Here is a 22,879-nt window from a genome sequence, read left to right as displayed (position 1 = left end):
ATATATTCCACTGAGGAAAAAAGGGTGTAAAAGAAAAGATAGCCATCCGTGGCTAAGTAAAGTAATTAAGGATAGTATCCGACTAAAAACAAGGGCATATAAGGTAGCCAAATCTAGTGGGAGGATGGAAGATTGGGAAGTCTTTAAAAGACAGCAAAAAATAACAAAAAGATTGATTAAGAAAGGGAAGATAGATTATGAAAGTAAATTAGCAAAAAATATAAAAACAGACAGTAAAAGTTTCTATAGTTATATAAAAAGAAAAAGGGTGGCTAAAGTAAATGTTGGTCCCTTAGAGGATGAGACCGGGAAATTAATGGTGGGAAACATGGAGATGGCAAAAACACTGAACAATTATTTTGTATCAGTCTTTACAGTAGAGGACACTAAGAATATCCCAACACTGGACAAACAGGGGGCTCTAGGGGGGGAGGAACTAAATACAATTAAAATCACTAAGGAAGTGGTACTTGGTAAAATAATGGGACTCAAGGCGGATAAATCCCCTGGACCTGATGGCTTGCATCCTAGGGTCTTGAGGGAAGTAGCGGTAGGGATTGTGGATGCATTGGTAATAATTTTCCAAAACTCACTGGACTCAGCAAAGGTCCCGGCAGATTGGAAAACTGCTAATGTAACACCATTATTTAAAAAGGGTAGTAGGCAGAAGGCTGGAAACTATAGACCTGTTAGCCTAACATCTGTGGTTGGTAAAATGTTAGAGTCCATTATTAAGGAGACAGTAACGGGACATTTGGATAAACATAATTTAATAGGGCAAACTCAGCATGGTTTCATGAAGGGGAAGTCATGTTTAACAAATTTGCTTGAGTTCTTTGAGGAAGTAACATACAGGGTGGATAAAGGGGAACCAGTGGACGTAGTGTATTTAGACTTCCAAAAGGCATTTGACAAGGTGCCACACAAAAGATTATTGCTCAAGATAAAAAATCACGGGATTGGGGGTAATATTCTGGCGTGGGTGGAGGATTGGCTCTCTAACAGAAAGCAGAGAGTTGGGATAAATGGTTCGTTCTCAGATTGGCAACCAGTAACTAGTGGTGTTCCGCAGGGGTCAGTGCTGGGTCCCCAACTCTTTACAATCTATCTTAATGATTTGGAGGAGGGGACCGAGTGTAACATATCAAAGTTTGCAGATGATACAAAGATGGGACGGAAAGTAGTGAGTGAGGAGGACATAAAAAACCTGCAAAGGGACATAGACAGGCTAAGTAAGTGGGCAGAGATTTGGCAGATGGAATACAATACTGGAAAGTGTGAGGTTATGCACTTTGGCAGGAAAAATCATAGAGCAAGTTATTATCTTAATGGCAAGAAACTGGAAAGTACTGTAGTACAAAGGGATCTGGGGGTCCTGGTGCACGAAACTCAAAAAGTTAGTATGCAGGTGCAGCAAGTGATTAAGAAGGCCAATGGAATGTTGGCTTTTATTGCTAGGGGGTTGGAATATAAAAACAGGGAGGTATTGCTGCAGTTGTACAAGGTATTGGTGAGGCCGCACCTGGAATACTGCACACAGTTTTGGTGTCCATACTTAAGAAAAGACATACTTGCTCTCGAGTCAGTACAAAGAAGGTTCACTCGGTTAATCCCGGGGATGAGGGGGTGGTCATATGAGGAGAGGTTGAGTAGATTGGGACTCTACTCATTGGAGTTCAGAAGAATGAGAGGCGATCTTATTGAAACATATAAGATTGTGAAGGGGCTTGATCGAGTGGATGCGGTGAGGATGTTCCCAATGATGGGTGAAACTAGAACTAGGGGGCATAATCTTAAAATAAGGGGCTGCTCATTCAAAACTGAGATGAGGAGAAACTTCTTCACTCAGAGGGTGGTAGGTTTGTGGAATTTGCTGCCCCAGAAAGCTGTGGAAGCTACATCATTAAATAAATTTAAAACAGAAATAGATAGTTTCCTAGAAGTAAAGGGAATTAAGGGTTACGGGGAGCGGGCAGGAAATTGGACATGAGTCTAGGTTCGGAATGGTCATGGCCCTGTGGGTAGTGGAGTGGGCCCAGGGGCCGTGTAGCCTTGTTCTGCTCCTACTGTGTTCTAATTCTGTTAGATTTCAGGAGATGGTTTTATTCCTGTTCCTGGCTGGGGTGGAGATCGCCTTTACAGAAGGTAAGTACTGTAGAAAATATAGGGACAGAGTGATCTCCTGGAAGAATTTCGATCGCCTAGATGGGTCGGAGAGGAATTTCCCAGTTTTTTTTCTCCCAAATTGGCCATTGGGTCTTTATCTGGTTTTTCGCCTCTCCCGGGAGATCACATGGGTTCGGGTGGATGCAGAGTGATAGAAGATTTGAGGTTAGGATCAGATCAGCCATGATCTTATTGAATGGTGGAGCAGGCTCGAGGGGCCGATTGGCCTACTCCTGCTCCTATTTCTTATGTTCTTATGTTCTTAGTCCTTACTTGTGCCTTGTAGATGGTGGAAAGGCTTTGGAGGCAGATAGGGAGTGGTGGGACCGAAATTAGCAACAGGGTGTGATCAACATTTAAAATCTCTGTTTCCCGCCCACAGCCAGCCAGAAGGAAAGGCTCGAATGTAAAGGCCTGGGGCACCAGGCCACAGAGAGGAGGGAGTGAGGGACTGGTGGGGTTGTCGGAAGGCTGGAGTGGGGAATCGGAGGTCCGAATGGGGAGGTCGGAAGGCCGGAGGGGAGAGATCATATGGCCAGAGTTGGGAGGTCGGAAAGCCAGAGGGAGTATCGGAGATTGGAGGAGGGTTGGAAAGCTGCAGGGGGGAAGTTGGAAGGCTGGAGGGGGAATTGGAAATCAGAGAGAGGTCAGAAGGCTGGAGGGGGGAGGTGGAATGCCAGAGTTGGGAGGACGGAAGGCCAGAGGGAGTATTGGAGATCGGAGGAGGTTTGGAAAGCTGCAGTCGGGAAGTCGGAAGGCTGGAGGGGGAATTAGGGATCTGAGAGGGGTCGGAAGGCTGGAGTGGGGAGGGCGGAAGGCCGGATGGGAGGTCAGAAGGCAGGAGACGAGATCAGAGATCGGAGATCTCATGGAGACATGTCGGAGGCCCCAGCGTGAGGTTGGGGGGAGAACGGAATGGTCGGGGTGGGGAGTCCGATCATGGGCGGCTGGCGAAGCAGAAACTCTGGATCCAGCAGTCCTCGTCACCCTTTAGCTGGCGGGTTCCCCGAGGCCTGGAAAACACGGCCGCCCACAGTTAAATTTAAAATGGTGGATCCCTATGAGGCACCCAACCCCATTATAATATTTAAAGTGAAAACTCACCTCCTGGGAGCAGGTTAGCTGCCACCCCACCCCCGTCCCACCTCCGTTAAAACCAGAAATGGGTGGGTTGGAGGCGAGTTGAGGCCAGGATTCAGATTTTTAACTCTGGAACCTCCCACCCAACCACAAGCCAACCATTTTTGGGGGTTAAAATTCCCCCCAATGTATCGCTTTTTCTCTGCCATGTTCTTCTAGCTTTCCTGAAGGCGTTAACTCCTTGTCATAGTACGAGTTCCAGGGACACTTAACATCCTCTGGGACCTCAACCAAGTGACACATCTAACAGGCTCACTGGACAGCAATCAGGAGCAGTGATTCTGGCCAATCTTATTCCTGTCCCATCGCGCTGAGGCCCATTACTACAAGGGTTCTATTGGTTTGGTAACAGAATTCAGTACATCTGACAGAGAGTGTGCCACTGTACAGACCATAATACCCTCTGTGGGGTAGATTCCTCGGTTTGCTATTTCTGGTAAAATTGTCGACGTTTTTACTCATGTTGACCATTTCAGGAGAAACAATGAACAAAATCTTTCCCCTGGTTGTTTTAATGAGAGATGCTCTCTGCACTGGGTGATATAAATCTCACGTGATCCTGGCAATCTCTCATCATTGCACGTGAAATTATTCACCGAGAATCATTTTATTGAACCTTTTCTACACTTTGTCCCACTCACCTTTGATCCCAAATATTTCGTACAGTTTCAGGATTTTATTACTCGGCTGTGTTTGAGTCAAGATGAATGATCCCGCAAAATTAATTGTGGGTTTTTTAATTCTCAGATTAATGGTACCAGGATCACATTCTATCTTCTGGTACAAGTCACTGTTTCTAAAGTGATCGTTCCATTGTGCGCCCCACCAGCCCGAACTCCTTTTGTGAAAAGTAACCAGTCGCTGGATTTCTTGCCCTGAATGTGGTTTCCATTCCCAGACAACGGGATCATTCCCAGGATTGTCTGGTCCTTTTAATGGAATGTCATCTCCCTCATCCAAAAAATAAATATGATTTGGGTTTCCTGTAAGAAAGAGGAACAATGTAAGTATTTTAATATATAAATTGCCACTCCTATATTTTAATGATTAATATTGGACTTCATTTATTTACAGTCATATTTTTTACATACAACGGATTCAGCAATGACACATACACACCCCAGTGAAGAGCTGACTGTCTGGAATAATCTGGCCTAATCCACTGATACTTTCGAACATTAGAGTGTGAATTTCTGCCATTGCACTCTGACCTCGTGGGCCTGCAGTGTCCAATTTCACAATATGTATTTCCAGCATTTACTGGGAGTGTGGAAGGGGCGTCATTACTCCCATTTTGTTAAGAAATCTGAAATATCGTCACAATAATCAATATTCTCCTAAAACTGAATATATTACTGGTGCAGTCATATCACTTCAGGCTCATAAATCAGGTCAGCGATCTCTACAAGTGAACTCCCCTCCTCTTGTGCAATGCCCAGTACGTTGTTGGTTCTCCTGGACCACCAGTGACCAGGCTACCCACAGGATTACCGATAACAAAGGGAGGCAGGATTTTCCACTTGGCCATAATCTGCCTGTAGGTTAGCGTGACAGACTCTGTGCCCACCTGTCTTCCAAACCATGATCCCTGGGGAATTTCTTGAGATCAGTATAATTTCCATAATTATTGTGGGCTCCCAGCAGGACTCGTGCTTTGATCTGAGGGACCCACCTGGGAGAGGGAGGGATCAAATTGCTTTGATCATGATCAATTGCTTTGCTTCAGATAGATGTTTGAAATTGAAATCCCCTCCCACAAGCCAACACAACGCCAGATGCCGGGAACATGCTGCTGCCCCTTGTGTTCCAGCATTGTTATGGCAGCAATGACGGTGAATGTAACATCTGATAACACTTGGCCTCTCCACATAATTTGAATAACTCTCTCCATATTTGGGTCCATATATTCAGTGAAGTGACGACAATCTGCAGGGAGCAGCCCGCCGGATCCCCATCCCCACTTTCTGCCCCTGCCGACCACAATCTATCAAAATTGGGCAAGAAGGGGGAGTGAAATCCTCTCCCATTACAATCCCAAGAAGCTGGCAAAGCTCCTTCATTGAGGAGTTCAGTCCAGAGGAGGTTACAATGAAGCACTAATACATGAGGAGAAAGCACTGTATCATGTCACCTTCACTGCAGGCACTGTTACAGGGAAAAACAGAACACGTCCAGTTGATATTCTGTGTATCTATTACTAGAGCTTTCTGTACATAGATAGGCACATGAAGGAGATGTTTCTGTGCTGTAAAATACTTTGTAATTCTATGTAACATACATTATTATTACAAAAAGTAATCAAAATAAAAAGAGAGGTCATGGCCAAATTTTCGTGTTACAGAAAATAAAGGTTCCAAATCTCCTCGCGACTCCTGGTCCACAGGGGGCATTATCAGGGTGGACAGGAGCTCGGGGAGAGAAATTGGTGCAGGTTACGGTTACGCCGGGTCTCCACCCTGTTTGTCCTGTGACGGGGTTTCCTGAGGTGGGCAGTGATCAGGCAGTTCCTGCATCCTCCCCCCTTGTCTGATAAGACACCGTGACAGAGATAAACCAGCTCTTGGAACCTGACTTGCAGCCTCTTTCCACCAGATGCTTTGCCTTATCTGTGAAAGGTGACAACTGTGGCTGTGACGGTGACATTTAACGTTAATGCATTTGGATACTTCCAGGTGGCCTCTGGTGACAGTGGTCACATCATTCAGTCAATAGTTCATCGTTACCATTCCCTGGACTACATTTCCACCTTTGAATCATTATCTTCCTTCATTTCAAGGGTAACAGTAAACTAATCCTCATTGTAACCATTATTTTATTTACATTGTCATAAGGGAAGTGATCGAACGCAGTAAATCCCATGTGTCTGTAAGTCTTGATTAAATACCAGCTCACATCACAATTACCAAAACCACAATGGCTCTGTGCACACTGTATTCACAGTGATGTTTAAACACCTTTGGACACTAAACCAAGATGTGACCCGAAGTGAGGATCAGCGACAAACCTTCAAAACTTTTCAAATGATGTTTTACCCAACTGTAACGTTTATATGTTGCACAGCCTCAAACACAAAAAATGATTCTCAATAATTCTGAATTTTAACATTTATTAACGTTTTGATATTGTTATTACTTTTGACCCATTCTATACCACATGCAATCTGTTAAGCTGTTGATTGACCAAATGTAACATATCATAGAATACAGAAAATGCTCTTATGTAAGTTTGCTATTGTAGGGAACAGTAGCATAGTGGTAACGTCACTGGGCTAGTCATCCAGTCGCCTGGACTAATGATCCAGTAGACGGGAGTTTAAATCCCACTACATCAGCTGGTGAATTTAAATTCAGTTAATCAATTAAATCGGGAATAAAAAGCTAGTACAGGTAAACTATCCTTTATCTAAAAACCGAAAGTTTTTTTGTTCAGCGTAAATCGTGCGCACGACATGACCAGAGTGGCGCACGACTTACGCTGAGCAGGGCAAAGGGTCACAGAGTTCCCTCCTGGGTAGGAGATTGCAGGCCGAGTCGGGCAGTGTGAAGGAGGTACCGGGAGAGTGAACCCAACAATACAGCGGCCCGTCCGATAGCTGCAGCGGTCCGTCCGATATTCTTTTCTCCCCCCCCCCCCCCGCCGACCCGAACCGAACTGCGGCCCGTCCGACATTCTTTTCTCCCCCCCCCCACCGACCTGACCCCCGACCCGAACCGCGGCCCGTCCGATATTCTTTTCTCCCTCCCGACCCCCCTCCGGACCCCCCCCTGACCCCACCACCCCCGGACCCCCCCGACCCCCCCCGGACCTCCCCCCATCCCCGACCCCCACCCTCCCCCACCCCTCCCCCTCCCCCGACCCCCCCCGAACTGAACCGCGGCCCGTCCAATATTCATTTCTCCCCCCGGACCCCCCACCGACCCCCCCCGGACCCCCCCCGACACCGACCCCCCCCGGAGCCCCCGACCCCTGGCCCCCCCGACCTGAACCGCGGCCCGTTCGATATTCTTTTCTCCCCCCCACCCGACCCCCGACCTGATTTGCGGGCCAGCTTAGTAGGAGTCAGCCGATATCCGGCTTTCCAGAGAAGCAGGAAGGGAAATGAGACACGGAACAGTCGCAAGAGGTAGCCTGAACTTTTACAATTTATATTAAATACAAATTTCCCAGTCTCATAATAATACCTTCTGAAATCCGAAAAATTCCGAAAACCGAAACTCAGCTGGTCCCAAGGCTTTCGGATAAGGGATAGTGTACCTGTATCGGTAATGGTGACCATGAAACTAACGGATTGTTGTAAAAACCCATCGGGTTCACTAATGTCCTTTAGGGAAGGAAGTCTGCCGTACTTACCTGGTCTGGCCTACACGTGACTCCAGACCCACAACAATGTGGTTGACTCTGAATTGCTCTCTGAAATGGACTAGCAAACCACTCAGTTATAACCACCCGCTACTAAACAAAATAATAAAAATGAAACTGGATGGACCATCCGGCATCGACCTCAGCACCGGCTATGGACACGGCAATGGCACACCCAGCCCACTCAACTCTGCAAAGTCCTCCTCACCAACATCTGGGGACTTGTGCCAAAATTGGGCGAGCTGCCCCACAGACTAGTCAAGCAACAGCCTGACATAGTCATACTCACAGAATCATACTTCCAGACAATCTCCCAAACTACACCATCACCATCCCTGGGTACGTCCTGTCCCAACGGTAGGACAGACCCACCAGGGGTGGCGGCAGAGCGGTATACAGTGGGGAAGGAATGGCCTTGGGAGTCCTCAACATTGACTCCGGCCCCCATGAAGTCTCATGGCTTCAGGTCAAGCATGGGTAAGGAAACCTCCTGCTGATTACCACATACTGCCCTCCCTCAGCTGATGACTTAGTACTCAGCCATATTGAACACCACTTGGAAGAAACACTGAGAGTAGCAAGGGCATAGAATGTACTCTGGGTGTGGGACTTCAATGTCCATCACCAAGAGTGACAGGTGGTGAGAGAACCAACACGAGGGAAAAACCTACTTGAACTCTTCCTCACCAATCTACCTGTCACAGATGCATCTGTCCATGGCAGTATTGGTAACAGTGACCACCGCACAGTCATTGGGGAGACGAAGTCCCGTCTTCACACTGAGGACACCCTCCATCGTGTTGTGTGGCACTAGCACCAGGCTAAATGGGAAAGATTCAGAACAGATCTAGGAGCTCAAAACTGCGCATCCATGAGGCGCTGTGAGCCATCAGCAGCAACAGAATTGGATTGGATTCCACCACAATCTGTAACCTCATGGCCTGGCATATCCCTCACTCTACCATTACCATCAAGCCAGGGGAATAATAAGGAGTGTAGAAGAGCATGCCAGGAGCAGCACCAGGTGTACCTAAAAATGAGGTGCCAACCTGGGGAAGCTGCAACACAGGACTACATGCAAGCTAAAAAGCAGAAGTAGCATTCTATAGACAGAGCTGAGTGATCCCACAATCAACAGATCAGATCAAAGTTCTGCAGTCCTGTGAATGGTGGTGGGCCATTAAACAACTAATGGGAGGAGGAGGCTCCATGAATATCCCCATCCTCAATGATGGCGGAGCCCAGCATGTGAGTGCAAAATACAAGGCTGAAGTGTTTGCAACCATCTTCAGCCAGAAGTGCCGAGTGGATGACATATCGCCCTACTCATGAGGTCCCCACCATCACAGAAACCAGTCTTCAGCCAATTCAATTCACTCCACGTGATATCAAGAAACAGCCGAGCGCACTGGATACAACAGAGGCTCTGGGCCCTGACAACATCCCGGCTATCGTGCTGAAGACTTGTGCTCCAGAACTAGCCGCACCTCTAGCCAAGCTGTTCCGGTACAGCTACAAAACTGGCATCTATCCGACAATGTGGAAAACTGCCCAGGTTTGCCCTGTCCTCAAAAAGCAGGACATTACCGCCCCATCAGTCTACTCTCAATTATCAGCAAAGTGATGGAAGGTGTCATCGAATGTGTTATCAAGTGGCAATTACTTACCAATAACCTACACACCGATGATCAGTTTGGGTTCCGCCAAGACCACTCGACTCCTGAACTCATTACAGCCTTGGTCCAAACATGGACAAAGGAGCTGAATTCCAGAGGAGAAGAGAGAGTGACTGCCCTTGACATCAAGGCAGCATTTGACCGAGTGTGGCATCAAGGAGACCTAGTAAAACTGAAGTCAATGGGAATCAGGGGGAAAACCCTCCACTGGCTAGAGTCATACCTAGCACAAAGGAAGATGGTTGTGGTGATTGAAGGTTAATCATCACAGCCCCAGGACATCACTGCGGGAGTTCCTCATGGCAGAGTTCTAGGCCCAACCATCTTCAGCTACTTCATCAGTGACCTTCCCTCCAACATAAGGTCAGAAATGGGGGTGTTCACTGATAACTGCAGTGTTCTATGACATTCACAACTCCTCAGATAATGAAGTAGTCCATGCCCGCATGCAACAAGACCTGGACAATGTTCAGGCTTGAGCTGATCAGTGGCAGGTAACATTCACAGCACACAAGTGCCAGGCAATGACTATCTCCAACAAACAAAGGATGACTCTAGATGAGGTGTAAATGGCAATGGAAGAATCATCAACAGTTACCATGTGAGAAAAAAAGGGAAAAAAATAGAGGCCAAGCTTATAGTCTGAAATTGTTGAAGTCAATGTTAAGTCCAGAAGGCTGTAAAGTGCCGAATTAAACGGTGAGGTGCTGTTCCTCGGGCTTACGTTGAGCTTTGCTGGAACAGTGTAAGAGGCCAAGGACAGAGAGATCAGAGTGGGAGTGGAGCGGAGAATTAAAGTGACAGGCGACTGGAAGCTCGAGATCACGCGTACGGACTGAACGGAGGTGTTCTGCAAAGCGGTCACCCTATCTGCGTTTGGTCTCCCCAATGTAGAGGAGACCGCATCGTGAGGAGTTAAGTTGGTTAAGTCAAGAATTTAACCCACTGGTTTGGAGCAGTGTAGCATGTTCATTATTTTCAACTGCTACACAAAGACAGGTTATACTGATTGAATGAAGTGAGTCTGATCATAACTGTTATTCTGTATGTTCACTTGCTGTGAAATAAAGCAATTTAACAATTCATTACTGGACTTGTCTCACCAAGGGTTTTTTGGTCAACCTTCAAAATGACTAATGAAGTACACATGCGATAGACACGAATATCCAATTCATATCACAAGGGGAGCTTATTCTTACACCCTTAGTTTATGCTGTCATATAGTCAGATATTGAGCTGTAAGAGAACATCCCTAAATGTAAGACACTTGTAATGATCAATAACATGTCATTCTATAGTGGACACTAGGTGGAGCCGTAGAGCTGTGTAGAGCTGTATATAGCTGTATGTATATAAGACTACACTACCCAGCTGTATGTATATTAAGACTACATTACCCATGAGGCACTAGGCTACCCACAAGGCAGCAGTCAAGATGGATGCCTCTACAGATACTGTACCTAGTCCACATGTGCTCAATAAAGTGTCTAGCAAAAGCTAGCTGTGTTCATAATAAGAATGTCTATTTATTAATGAACATAACATGGTACCAGGATGGTGATGATCTGCTGAAAATTGTGAAAAGCGACATGGAGAATTTGAAGCCACCAGAGCGTTTGAAACTCGCAGGAAATATCGACTACAATTGGCAGACTTTTAAACAACAATTCGAAATCTACATTGCAGCCATCAGATTCAGTACGGAGCCAGACGCAAGGAAGATAGCGTTGCTGCTTACGGTTGCAGGCCCACAGGCGATAGAGGTATTTAATACATTTGTATTTAATCCAGAGGAGAACAGAGAAAAATTAGAAGATGTGCTAAAAAAATTTGATGCACATTGCTCTCCCAAAAAGAATGAGACCTATGAAAGATACATCTTCCATTCTCGGACACAGCAGCAAAATGAGACTTCTGATAGCTTTATAACTGATCTGAAACTGAAAGCACAGACATGTAATTTCTCTGAGCTGAAAGAATCCATGATTCGTGACCAGATTGTGTTTGGTATTCATGATAAAAAAAGTCAGGGAACGTCTGTTGAGAGAAACCGAACTAAATTTGGAAAATGCTGTGAAAATATGCCAAGCCAGCGAGCTAGCTCGAAAGCACGCGAAGACTTTCAGTGAAATCAATAATGATGCGATTGTAATGAGTGATAATGCTGCTGTCGGTGCTGTGTCCTACAAGGGGAAGAAACGTGGGCAGAACAGAAATGAAAAGCAATCGGAGGATGAAATTTTAAATGGTAAACGCTGTGGTTACAAACACCAGTTAAGAAATGCCCAGCGTTTGGAAAAATGTGCACAAAGTGTAATGGAAAGAATCACTTTGCCAAACAATGCTTTTCAAAAGTAAAAACTAAGAAAGGGCAACGAGTTAATGTAATTGAGGACACTGATTTAAGTGAGACATGTTTTGTCGGAATGGTGTCATGTGACAATATCAAAAAGGATACAGAAAATGTGCAGCCCTCAGAAATGGAAAATGCTGAACATAAAGTTAATGCAGTAAAAGAGGACAAATGGATGATCCCACTGCAGGTAAATGGAGCATTAGTTACCTTGAAACTAGACACTGGGGCAAAAGCAAATTTAATCAGTATGAGTGACATTAACAATATGAAAGAAAAGCCCAAAATACAGAAAAAGTCAGTACTACTGAAGGACTATAATGGACAGAAAATAGATAGCTTAGGTGTATGCAGACTTAAAGTGATAATCAAAGACAAAGTGCATCATAAGAACATAAGAAATAGGAGCAGGAGTAGGCCAATCGGCCCCTCGAGCCTGCTCCACCATTCAATAAGATCATGGCTGATCTGATCCTAACCTCAAATCTTCTACCCCTCTCCATCCACCCAAACCCATGTGATCTCCCGGGAGAGGCAAAAAACCAGTTAAAAAACCCAATGGCCAATTTGGGAGGAAAAATCTGGGAAATTCCTCTCCGACCCATCTAGGCGATCGAAACTCGTCCAGGAGATCACTCTGTCCCTATATTTTCTACAGTACTTACCTTCTGTAAAGGCGATCTCCACCCAGCCAGGAACAGGAATAAAACCATCTCCTGAAATCTAACACAGAATTAGAACACAAGAAGTAGGAGCAGAACCAGGCTACACGGCCCCTGGGCCCACTCCTCTACCCACAGGGCCATGACCATTCCGAACCTAGACTCATGTCCAATTTCCTCCCCGCTCCCCGTAACCCTTAATTCCCTTTACATCTAAGAAACTATCTATTTCTGTTTTAAATTTATTTAATGATGTAGCTTCCACAGCTTTCTGGGGCAGCAAATTCCACAAACCTACCACCCTCTGAGTGAAGAAGTTTCTCCTCATCTCAGTTTTGAAAGAGCAGCCCCTTATTCTAAGATTATGCCCCCTAGTTCTAGTTTCACCCATCATTGGGAACATCCTCACCGCATCCACCCGATCAAGCCCCTTCACAATCTTATATGTTTCAATAAGATCGCCTCTCATTCTTCTGAACTCCAATGAGTAGAGTCCCAATCTACTCAACCTCTCCTCATATGTCCATCCCCTCATCCCCGGGATTAACCGAGTGAACCTTCTTTGTACTGACTCGAGAGCAAGTATGTCTTTTCTTAAGTATGGACACCAAAACTGTATGCAGTATTCCAGGTGCGGTCTCACCAATACCTTGTACAACTGCAGCAATACCTTCCTGTTTTTATATTCTATCCCCCTAGCAATAAAAGCCAACATTCCATTGGCCTTCTTGATCACTTGCTGCACCTGCATACTAACTTTTTGAGTTTCGTGCACCAGGACCCCCAGATCCCTTTGTACTACAGTACTTTCCAGTTTCTTGCCATTAAGATAATAACTTGCTCTATGATTTTTCCTGCCAAAGTGCATAACCTCACACTTTCCAGTATTGTATTCCATCTGCCAAATCTCTGCCCACTTACTTAGCCTGTCTATGTCCCTTTGCAGGCTTTTTATGTCCTCCTCACTCACTACTTTCCGTCCCATCTTTGTATCATCTGCAAACTTTGATATGTTACACTCGGTCCCCTCCTCCAAATCGTTAATATAGATTGTAAAGAGTTGGGGACCCAGCACTGACCCCTGCGGAACACCACTAGTTACTGATTGCCAGTCTGAGAATGAACCATTTATCCCAACTCTCTGCTTTCTGTTAGATAACCAATCCTCCACCCATGCCAGAATATTACCCCCAATCCCATTATTTTTTATCTTGAGCAATAATCTTTTGTGTGGCACCTTGTCAAATGCCTTTTGGAAGTCTAAATACACTACGTCCACTGGATCCCCTTTGTCCACCCTGTATGTTACTTCCTCAAAGAACTCAAGCAAATTTGTTCAACAGGACTTCCCCTTCATGAAACCATGCTGAGTTTGTCCAATTAAATTATGTTTATCCAAATGTCCCGTTACTGTCTCCTTAATAATGGACTCTAACATTTTACCAACCACAGATGTTAGGCTAACAGGTCTATAGTTTCCAGCCTTCTGCCTACTGCCCTTTTTAAATAAGAGTGTTACATTAGCAGTTTTCCAATCTGCCGGGACCTTTGCTGAGTCCAGGGAGTTTTGGAAAATTATTACCAATGCATCCACAATCCCTAACGCCACTTCCCTCAAGACCCTAGGATGTAAGCCATCAGGTCCAGGGGATTTATCCGCCTTGAGACCCATTATTTTACCAAGTACCACTTCCTTAGTGATTTTAATCGCATTTAGCTCCTCCCCTCCTCGAGCCCCCTGTTTGTCCAGTGTTGGGATATTCTTAGTGTCCTCTACTGTAAAGACTGATACAAAATATTTGTTCAGGGTTTTTGCCATCTCCATGTTTCCCACCATCAATTTCCCGGTCTCATCCTCTAAGGGCCCAACATTTACTTTAGCCCCCCTTTTTCTTTTTGTATAACTATAGAAACTTTTGATGTCTGTTTTTATATTTTTTGCTAATTTACTTTCATAATCTATCTTCCCTTTCTTAATCAATCTTTCAGTTATTTTTTGTTGTCCTTTAAAGACTTCCCAGTCTTCTATCCTCCCACTAGATTTGGCTGCCTTATATGTTCTTGTTTTTAGTTGGATACTTTCCTTAATTACTTTACTTAGCCATGGATGGCTATCTTTTCTTTTACACCCTTTTTTCCTCAGTGGAATATATATTTTTTGGAAGTTGTAAAATAACTCCTTAAATGTACACCACTGATCATGTACCGTCTTACCCTTTAATCTATTTTCCCAGTCCACTCTAATCAATTCCGCTCTCATACCTTCATAGTCTCCTTTATTCAAGCTCAGCACGCTTGTTTGAGATCGAACCTTCTCCCCCTCTAATTGAATATGGAATTCAACCATGTTATGGTCACTCATTCCAATGGGATCCTTTACTAGGACATTTTTAATTAATCCTGTCTCATTACACAGGACCAAATCTAAAGTTGCTTGCCCCCTGGTCGGTTCATTTACATACTGCTCAAGAAACCCATCCCTAATACACTCAATGAACTCATCCTCAAGGCTGCTCTGCCCAATTTGATTTGTCCAGTTAATATGATAATTAAAATCCCCCATAATTATAGCTGTTCCCTTATTACAAGCCTCAACTATTTCCTGATTAATACTCCGTCCAACAGAGTTGCAACTGTTCGGAGGCCTATAGACTACGCCCATTAGTGTTTTTTCCCCCTTATTATTCCTTATCTCCATCCAAACTGTTTCACTATCCTGCTCCTTTGACCCAATATCATTTCTCTGTATTATAGTGATTCCTTCCTTTATTAACATAGCCACCCCACCTCCCCTCCCTTCCTTCCTGTCCTTCCTGATTGTTAAATGACCTGGTATGTTTAATTCCCAGTCATGGTCACCCTGCAGCCATGTTTCTGTAATGGCCACAAGATCATACCCATATGTAGTTATTTGTGCCGTTAACTCATTCATTTTGTTACGAATGCTACGTGCATTCAGATAAAGAACTTTCAAATATGTTTTGTGACACTTAGTTCCTGTTTCTTCCCCTTTTAGTACTTTACCTTTTACTCCATACCTTCTGTCCCTTCCTGACACGTTCTGTTTTTTAATTCCCCCACTGCTACCTAAGTCTATGACCTACTCCATTGTCATTTCTATTATTTGTTCTCTAGAAACCTCCCCCCCCCACTAATTAGTTTAAAGCCCTCTCTACAGCCCTAGTTATATGATTCGCCAGGACTCTAGCCCCAGCACTGGCCAAGTGGAGTCCATCCCAATGGAACAGCTCCCTCCTGTCCCAGTACTGGTGCCAATGTCCCAAGAAGCAAAACCCATTTCTCCCACACCAGTCTTTGAGCCACGCATTTAACTCTTTAATTTTATTTATCCTAGCCAAATTCGCTCGTGGCTCAGGTAATGACCCAGAGATTATTACCCTTGAGGTTCTGTTTCTTAATTTGACTCCTAGCTGCTCATACTCCTTTAACAGAACCGTCTTCCTTGTCCTCTCTACGTCGTTTGTACCAACATGGACCACGACAACTGGATCGTCCCCCTCCCACTCCAAGTTTCTTTCCAGCCCAGAAGAGATGTCCTTAACCCTGGCACCGGGCAGGCAACACAGCCTTCGGGACTCCCGTTCTTGACTGCAGAGAACCCTATCTATCCCCCTAATAATACTATCCCCTACCACTACAACATTTCTTTTTACTCCCTCCACTTGAATGGCCCCCTGTACCACGGTGCTGTGGCCAGGTTGCTCATCCTCCCTGCAGTCCCCGCTCCCGCCCTCACAGGGAGTAAGAACCTCGATCCTGCTTGACAAGAGCAAGGGCTGCGGTTCCTTCCACACTATCTCCTGAATCCCAGTACCTGCTTCACTCGTAGTCACACCGTCCTGTCCCTGACCATGGATTACATCTGCATTAATTAATTTCATAGGTGTGACCACCTCCTGATACATAGAGTCCAGGAACTTCTCCCCCTCCCTGATGTGTCGCAGTGTCTGAAGCTCGGTCTCAAGCTCCATAACATGGAACTTGAGTTCCTCTAGCAGCAAACACTTGTCGCAGATGTAATCACCATGAGCCTCAATGGGGTCCACCAGCTCCCACATCTCGCAACAGTAACACATCACCTGCTCCATTCTATATAATTAATTAAATTTCTTATTATTAGTTATGAAGACCCTGCCCGGATATAGATGATAATATCACACCGCTATTCAATAGGACTTATAAACTTAAAGGTATAAAAGAGAAGAGAAGGAAGAAAACCAACCAACCAGCTGATCACCAACCTCCTCCTTGAATACTGTCTGTGGGGCCTGTTTGGTTGACTCGTCTCGCTGCTCCACCTCCGCAGTGCTGTCTAAGCCTGGGAGTGGGGAAAAAAAACAGAGCAAAAAACACACCCTCACCTCCCACTTGCCCGAACTCTCCCACTTACCAAAACTCCAGCAGCACTCAATGCCCAAAGCACTCCGTGCACAGCACTAGCCCCGCCCCTTTTATACCCGGATTCTACTTCCGGTTTAAACTGCCCAATAGTTTAATATACCCTTAAAAAATTAAACTTACTTCAAATAATTGACTTTTTAACACACTAAAATTCACAAAATACATTTAAATGATTTTTCTCCCACTTTCCAAAACTCCAGCAGCACTCAATGCACAAAGCACAAATCATCTCATGTTTTCTGTTGTGGCTGAAAGACTTGACTCACTACTGGGTGACAAAGCTTGTGAGGACTTAGAACTGGTCAAGAGAGTCTACCCTCTAAACTGTGCCATAAGCAGACCTGATGACTCGGTGGATTCTGTAGTGAATAATTTCCAGGATGTGTTCAAAGGATTTGGAGTTCTACCATTCACTTACAAGATCCAGCTAAAGGAGGATGCTCAGCCAGTGGTACATGCTCCACGAAGAGTTCCAGCACCCCTGCATGACCGGCTCAAGAATGAACTGGACAGAATGACCACACTAGCAGTCATCAGGAGAGTCGAAGAGCCAACAGACTTGGTTAACTCTATGGTATGTGTAAAGAAAAAGAACAATGATCTAAGAATATGCATGGATCCAAAGGACTTAAATGCAAACATAAAACGTGAACACTACCAGATTCCCAAGCGAGAAGAAATCACCAGTGCAATGTCAGGTGCCAGAGACTTTACAAAGCTCGATGCCTCACAAGGATTTTGACAACTAAAACTGGATGAAGAGAGCACCAAATACTGTACCTTCAACACACCATTTGGCAGGTATTGTTTCCTCAGAATGCCTTTCGGGATAATATCTGCATCTGGAATCTTTCATAGAGCGATGGAACACATAATTGAAGGTCTGGAAGGAGTTCGGGTCTATGTTGATGACATCATCATCTGGGGCTCCACACTGAAAGAACACAATGAGAGACTGACTAAAGTGCTACAGAGCATACGCCAGAATGGACTGAAGCTCAACAAAGCCAAGTGTCAGTTTGGTGTCCAGGAAGTCACTTTCCTAGGAGATAATCTATCTGGTAAAGGAATAGAGCCAGATATGGAAAAAGTAAACGCCATACTCAAAATGCCCGACCCACTGACAAAAAAGGAGTGCTACGCATCATGGGGATGATAAACTTCATTGGAAAGTTCATTCCTAACTTGTCAGCCAAGACAGCCTGTCTGCGAGACCTGCTACATAAAACAAATGAGTTCGCATGGACAGAAAGACATGAACAAGAGTGGATAAACCTCAAAACAGTGCTGACAACCACACCTGTACTCACCTTCTTTGACCCAACAAAAAGAATTAAAGTGTCAACGGATGCATCAAAGGATGGCCTAGGCGCGGTCTTGCTACAAGCAGAGGGTGAAGAATGGAAACCTGTTGCCTATGCCTCCAGGTCTATGACTGATACTGAGTGTCGATATGCCCAGATTGAAAAGGAATGTCTAGGCTTGGTAGTTGGACTAGAAAAGTTTCATGGCTACATATATGGACTTCCCACCTTCACAGTTGAGACAGACCACAGCCCACTGGTTGCCATCATAAAAAAAAAACCTGAATGAGATGTCTCCAAGGATTCAACGACTCATGATGAAGCTGCAAAGATATGACATTGAACTGATCTACACACCAGGCAAATACATAGTGTTAGCAGATGCACTATCCCGAGCACCCACAATGATTCATTTGAGCTCTACTGAAGAAGATGTGGATGTTCATGTGAGTATGGTCACTGCTGCGCTGCCCGTGTCAGACACAAAATGAAAGCAAATAGCAGAAGAAACAGTAAAAGATACAGTATTACAAACAGTAATAGAGAACATTCATCATGGTTGGCCAAAAGGTTCCTGTCCAAAATATTTTCACATAAGGTCAGAATTGAGTGTCGCAAGTGGACTATTACTAAAACAGAACAGAATAGTCATTCCACAGGCTCTACGTCAAGACATGCTCAAAAGGATTCATGAGGGACATCTCGGAATTGAAAAATGCAAAAGGAGGGCAAGAGACACTGTTTATTGGCCTGGCATAAATAAGGACATTGAGAACATGATAGGCAAATGTGAGACATGTCAGAAACACCAAAACAAACAAGCAAAGGAACCAATGATAGTAGCTGACATACCAACAGCACCATGGCAAAATGTTGGTATGGACCTTTTTCATTTAAATGTTAAAGACTATCTAATAGTGATTGACTACTATTCTAACTATCCTGAGATGGCGCTGCTCTCAAGCACCACAGCAAGCAGTGTCATAATTCATGTGAAATCCATCTTCGCCAGACATGGAATTCCCAGGATTGCCATTAGCGACAATGGTCCGTGCTTCAACTGTAAGGAGTGGCAACAGTTAGCAGCACATTATGACTTTCAGCACATCACATCCAGTCCTTTGTATGCTCAGTCAAATGGTAAGGCAGAGGAAGGTGTTCACGTTCTCAAGCAGCTACTTAAGAAAGCGACAGAAAGCAAGTCTGATCCTTATCTCGCCCTGCTGAGCTACCGAGCCTCACCTTTAGACTATGGTTCTTCACCTGCTGAACTACTAATGGGTCACAAGTTGCGCACCACGCTACCCTGCTGTGCAAAAGAACAGCAAAGTGAGGAACTGAGACAGAGACTTCAACTGTTAAAGCTGAAACAGAAATCATACTACAAGTCATCCAAAACTCTAAAACCATTGACAAGTGATGATGTTGTCAGGATTGAGGATCCAGATGCATGGAACAGGAAAGCTACAGTTCTTGAGGAAGTAGGACCAAGGTCATACACTGTTAGAACTGAGGAAGGACAGATTCTCAGGAGGAACCGCCGTTCTCTCCTAAAAACACAAGAGACTATTCAAGACCAGATTGATGACAATACCGCAACTGCATCTTGTCATTCACCACCAGAAGAATCTCATGAAGACACATCAGACTTACCCGTGTTGAGAAGATCCACACATGAAGTAAAAAAGCCTGATAGACTTAATCTTTGAGTACAATGTAAAGCTTTGAAAATGTGTTGACTGTTTTGAAAATGTTTATGTTTATAGAGCACTAACAAAAGTGTTACTGATATTATCTTTATTGTTTTCTTGAAAGTTGATTGTTATTGATGTTGTTAAACCTCAAAGAAAGGGGGATGTAATGATCAATAACATGTCATTCTATAGTGGACACTAGGTGGAGCCGTAGGGCTGTATATAGATGTATGTATATAAGACTACACTACCCAGCTGTATGTATATTAAGACTACATTACCCATGAGGCACTAGGCTACCCACAAGGCAGCAGTCAAGATGGATGCCTCTACAGATACTGTACCTAGTCCACATGTGCTCAATAAAGTGTCTAGCAAAAGCTAGCTGTGTTCATAATAAGAATGTATTTATTAATGAACATAACAACACTCAGGCCAGTTTTGTGAGTGAGCAGCACCAGTGTACCCAAGAGAGTGTCTCAGGAAAGACCCGAATCTTGTAACACCTGTGTTGGGTTCATTTAATTTGTTTGTATTTCTCTATTCCAATATAGACTGGAATTGGCAGTTGCTTTTATAGATTGATGTATGAATCAAAAAGAACAAAATCCATGTGATTCAAAATGAATCTATTGAGTTCACCTGGTTGGTTATATCAGCCCTTAATGTCACCATTTTATATTTACACCCATGTTCCAGGGCAAAAACAAGGACCACATTCTGCAGTAAAAGCCCACAGTGGTGCCTGTGCTCGCTGTACTTTGTGTGTAACAGTTTTATATCAGTAACTATTTAACACCTACTGCAAGCTAGCTCTGGACTTACTCTGATCCACATCAACATTTGTGTTTCCAGTGAGAACAATGGAGTCATTTTCCTGCACTTCCCATGTGTACAAATTCTGATTTTCTGCTCCAACGTGTCTGACCATCAGATAGACCGTGTTATTCAGATGGATCTCATCAGTGTTGTTCCTCCTGTTCTGCTGAGATGAGTCTCTTGGTTTCCAGTGAAGACTGACTGTATCTGAGAGTTTGGAGATGGTACAACTGAGGGTGATGTCAATGCCGATTACAGGCCTCTGTGAATCTGTCTCAACTGTAAAAACAGATAAATGACGTGTAGTATAGCTTTCCATAAACTTTTTGAACTATTGCATTCAGAATTTTCTTTTTCTCAAAACAGACACAGTCAGACTAATGCTGACCAGCTGTGCTTAGTGCTGACTATGAACTTTTCCCAGATAATGTGCCCTTGTCCCCCATGGCTCCCTCATCTTCCTCATCTACAAGCTGCTCCTCGGCAACATCATGCAAAGACAGTGGGCCAGCTTTCACATGTATAAAGAATAGCTAATGAGTCCCTACGGGGAGTAAGCATTCCATTGTACCAGTTACATATGGCAAATAAAATGAATTGAATTGAATTGAACATATTCACAACTCCCAGCTCTACCACTCCGCCACCTCTCTCGACACTTCCATTGCCTCTGTGCTGTCAGATCACTTGTCTAACAGCTACTTTTGGACGAGCCGCAATTTGCTCCAGTTAAATATTTGGAAGACGGAAGCCATCATCTTTGACCCTCACCACGAACACAATACCATCACCACCCGTTCCATCCTCCTCCATGGCCATCGTCTCAGGAAGTTTAGATGGATGGACAAAAAATTGCAAACAAATCAAAATTACTCGCCCTGAGTGCATCCACTAGTTCTAATGCACAGAAGACTTTTACCCACCTGGCTGCTTTTAATAGGAGAATCATTCTGGGCTGGGTATTGAACTGGAGGATCATGACATGATAGGAATATTTGTAGAATTACTCACAGAAAATCATATTATTGAAACCTTTCTCATCCTTGTCCTATTTACCTTTGATCCCAAAGATTTCATACTGTTTCAGGATTCTCTTACTGGGCTGTGTCTGAGTCCAGGTGAACAATCCCGCAAGTTCAAAGGTGGGGTTTCTGATTCTCAGATTAAGGGTACCCCAGTCCTCATGTATCCTCTGAGAAATGCCTGGTATATTATTGTACTCCTCGCTCCATTGTACCGCCCACCGCTGATCTTCTCTGTGAAAAGTTCCCAATTGCTTTGTAGTTTGTTGCCCTGAGTGTGGTCTCCATTCCCAGAGAATGGAGCCATTTCCGGGATTGTCCGGGCCTTTCAATACAAAGTTACCTTCCTGATGGAAAAAATAAATATAATTTTGGCTTCCTGCAAGAAAGAAGAACAAGCATTTTAAAATCAGAGAGCAACTTCTCAATCCAATCTGTGTAATTATTAATACCGTAGACAATTTATTTTCACTAAGTTATTATTTATGTTTCAGTTCAAAAGTGACACATCACATACACACCAGAGGACTATACTGTATAGCTGATACAGGATATGTCACTTTCCTATAGATACACTTATTGTAATGGATTGTGGTTTCTCAGACATTCTCTCAGCACCCAAAGCTTTAACAAAATCAAGGCAGCCTCTGCCTCCTCTGCTCCCTCCTCTCCCCCAGCTTACACACTGCTTAGTGTTCCTGGGAGTAGAAAAGGAAGTCATTTGATGAACTCTCAAGGGTTGCAAAGGTAAGCGAGCTCACACTTTGCTTCCTTTTATAATCTTTCCTTCCAATGCAGGCTATCAGCACTTCACTGCAAGCTTAATGGAGCATCAAGGTGGGAAATGCACAGCTCTCTGGCAACTGTTCACCCACTTTCCAAATGCACAGAAACACTGTGAAATCTAGCACACTGCCAACACAAGATATCTGCATACTGCGTGTTCACAGACTCACATAAGTTGGATGCTAGGCTTGGCTCTAGGGTGGCATTGTCTCTGCTTTTCCTGTAATGTATATACCTTTAAGGGGGGAACTACTTTTTACAGCTCATGTATACTGTAGTACCGGCAGTGACCACACCTGTATATAGCACTGAGTAGTAATCTGTACAGGCAGTTGCAGTGTGAGCCACCTGTTGTACGGTTCTCCGCAGTGTGTGTCTTATTATACACGGACGCAACATTGGCGACGAGGCAGGTTCAAACCTACCTGCAACTCTACATCACCTCCCGGGGATTCGTTCCTGGAGATCAGTGGATT

The 22,879-nt window shown here is 44.4% G+C and overlaps 1 pseudogene across 1 annotated transcript in view; it reads right to left on the bottom strand.

The window, feature by feature from the left end:
• The window catches only part of LOC147114205 (uncharacterized), a 37,532-nt pseudogene extending 15,608 nt beyond the window's left edge, over nucleotides 1-21,924 (bottom strand). The window contains exons 1-3 of the transcript XR_015079422.1: nucleotides 21,840-21,924; nucleotides 20,602-20,874; nucleotides 3,948-4,289 (exon numbers count right to left, since the gene is read on the bottom strand). The product of XR_015079422.1 is annotated as an uncharacterized LOC147114205 (transcript). The remainder of the gene's footprint in view (nucleotides 1-3,947; nucleotides 4,290-20,601; nucleotides 20,875-21,839) is intronic.
• Nucleotides 21,925-22,879: the final 955 nt, after the last annotated feature.

This window comes from Somniosus microcephalus, chromosome 8 (genome assembly GCF_052327205.1).
Source record: "Somniosus microcephalus isolate GS21.2 chromosome 8, FLI_Smic_1.0, whole genome shotgun sequence".
Taxonomy (NCBI): domain Eukaryota; kingdom Metazoa; phylum Chordata; class Chondrichthyes; order Squaliformes; family Somniosidae; genus Somniosus; species Somniosus microcephalus.
The sequence above is the reverse complement of the archived record's forward strand: the minus strand, read 5'-3'. Positions and strand labels throughout refer to the sequence as shown.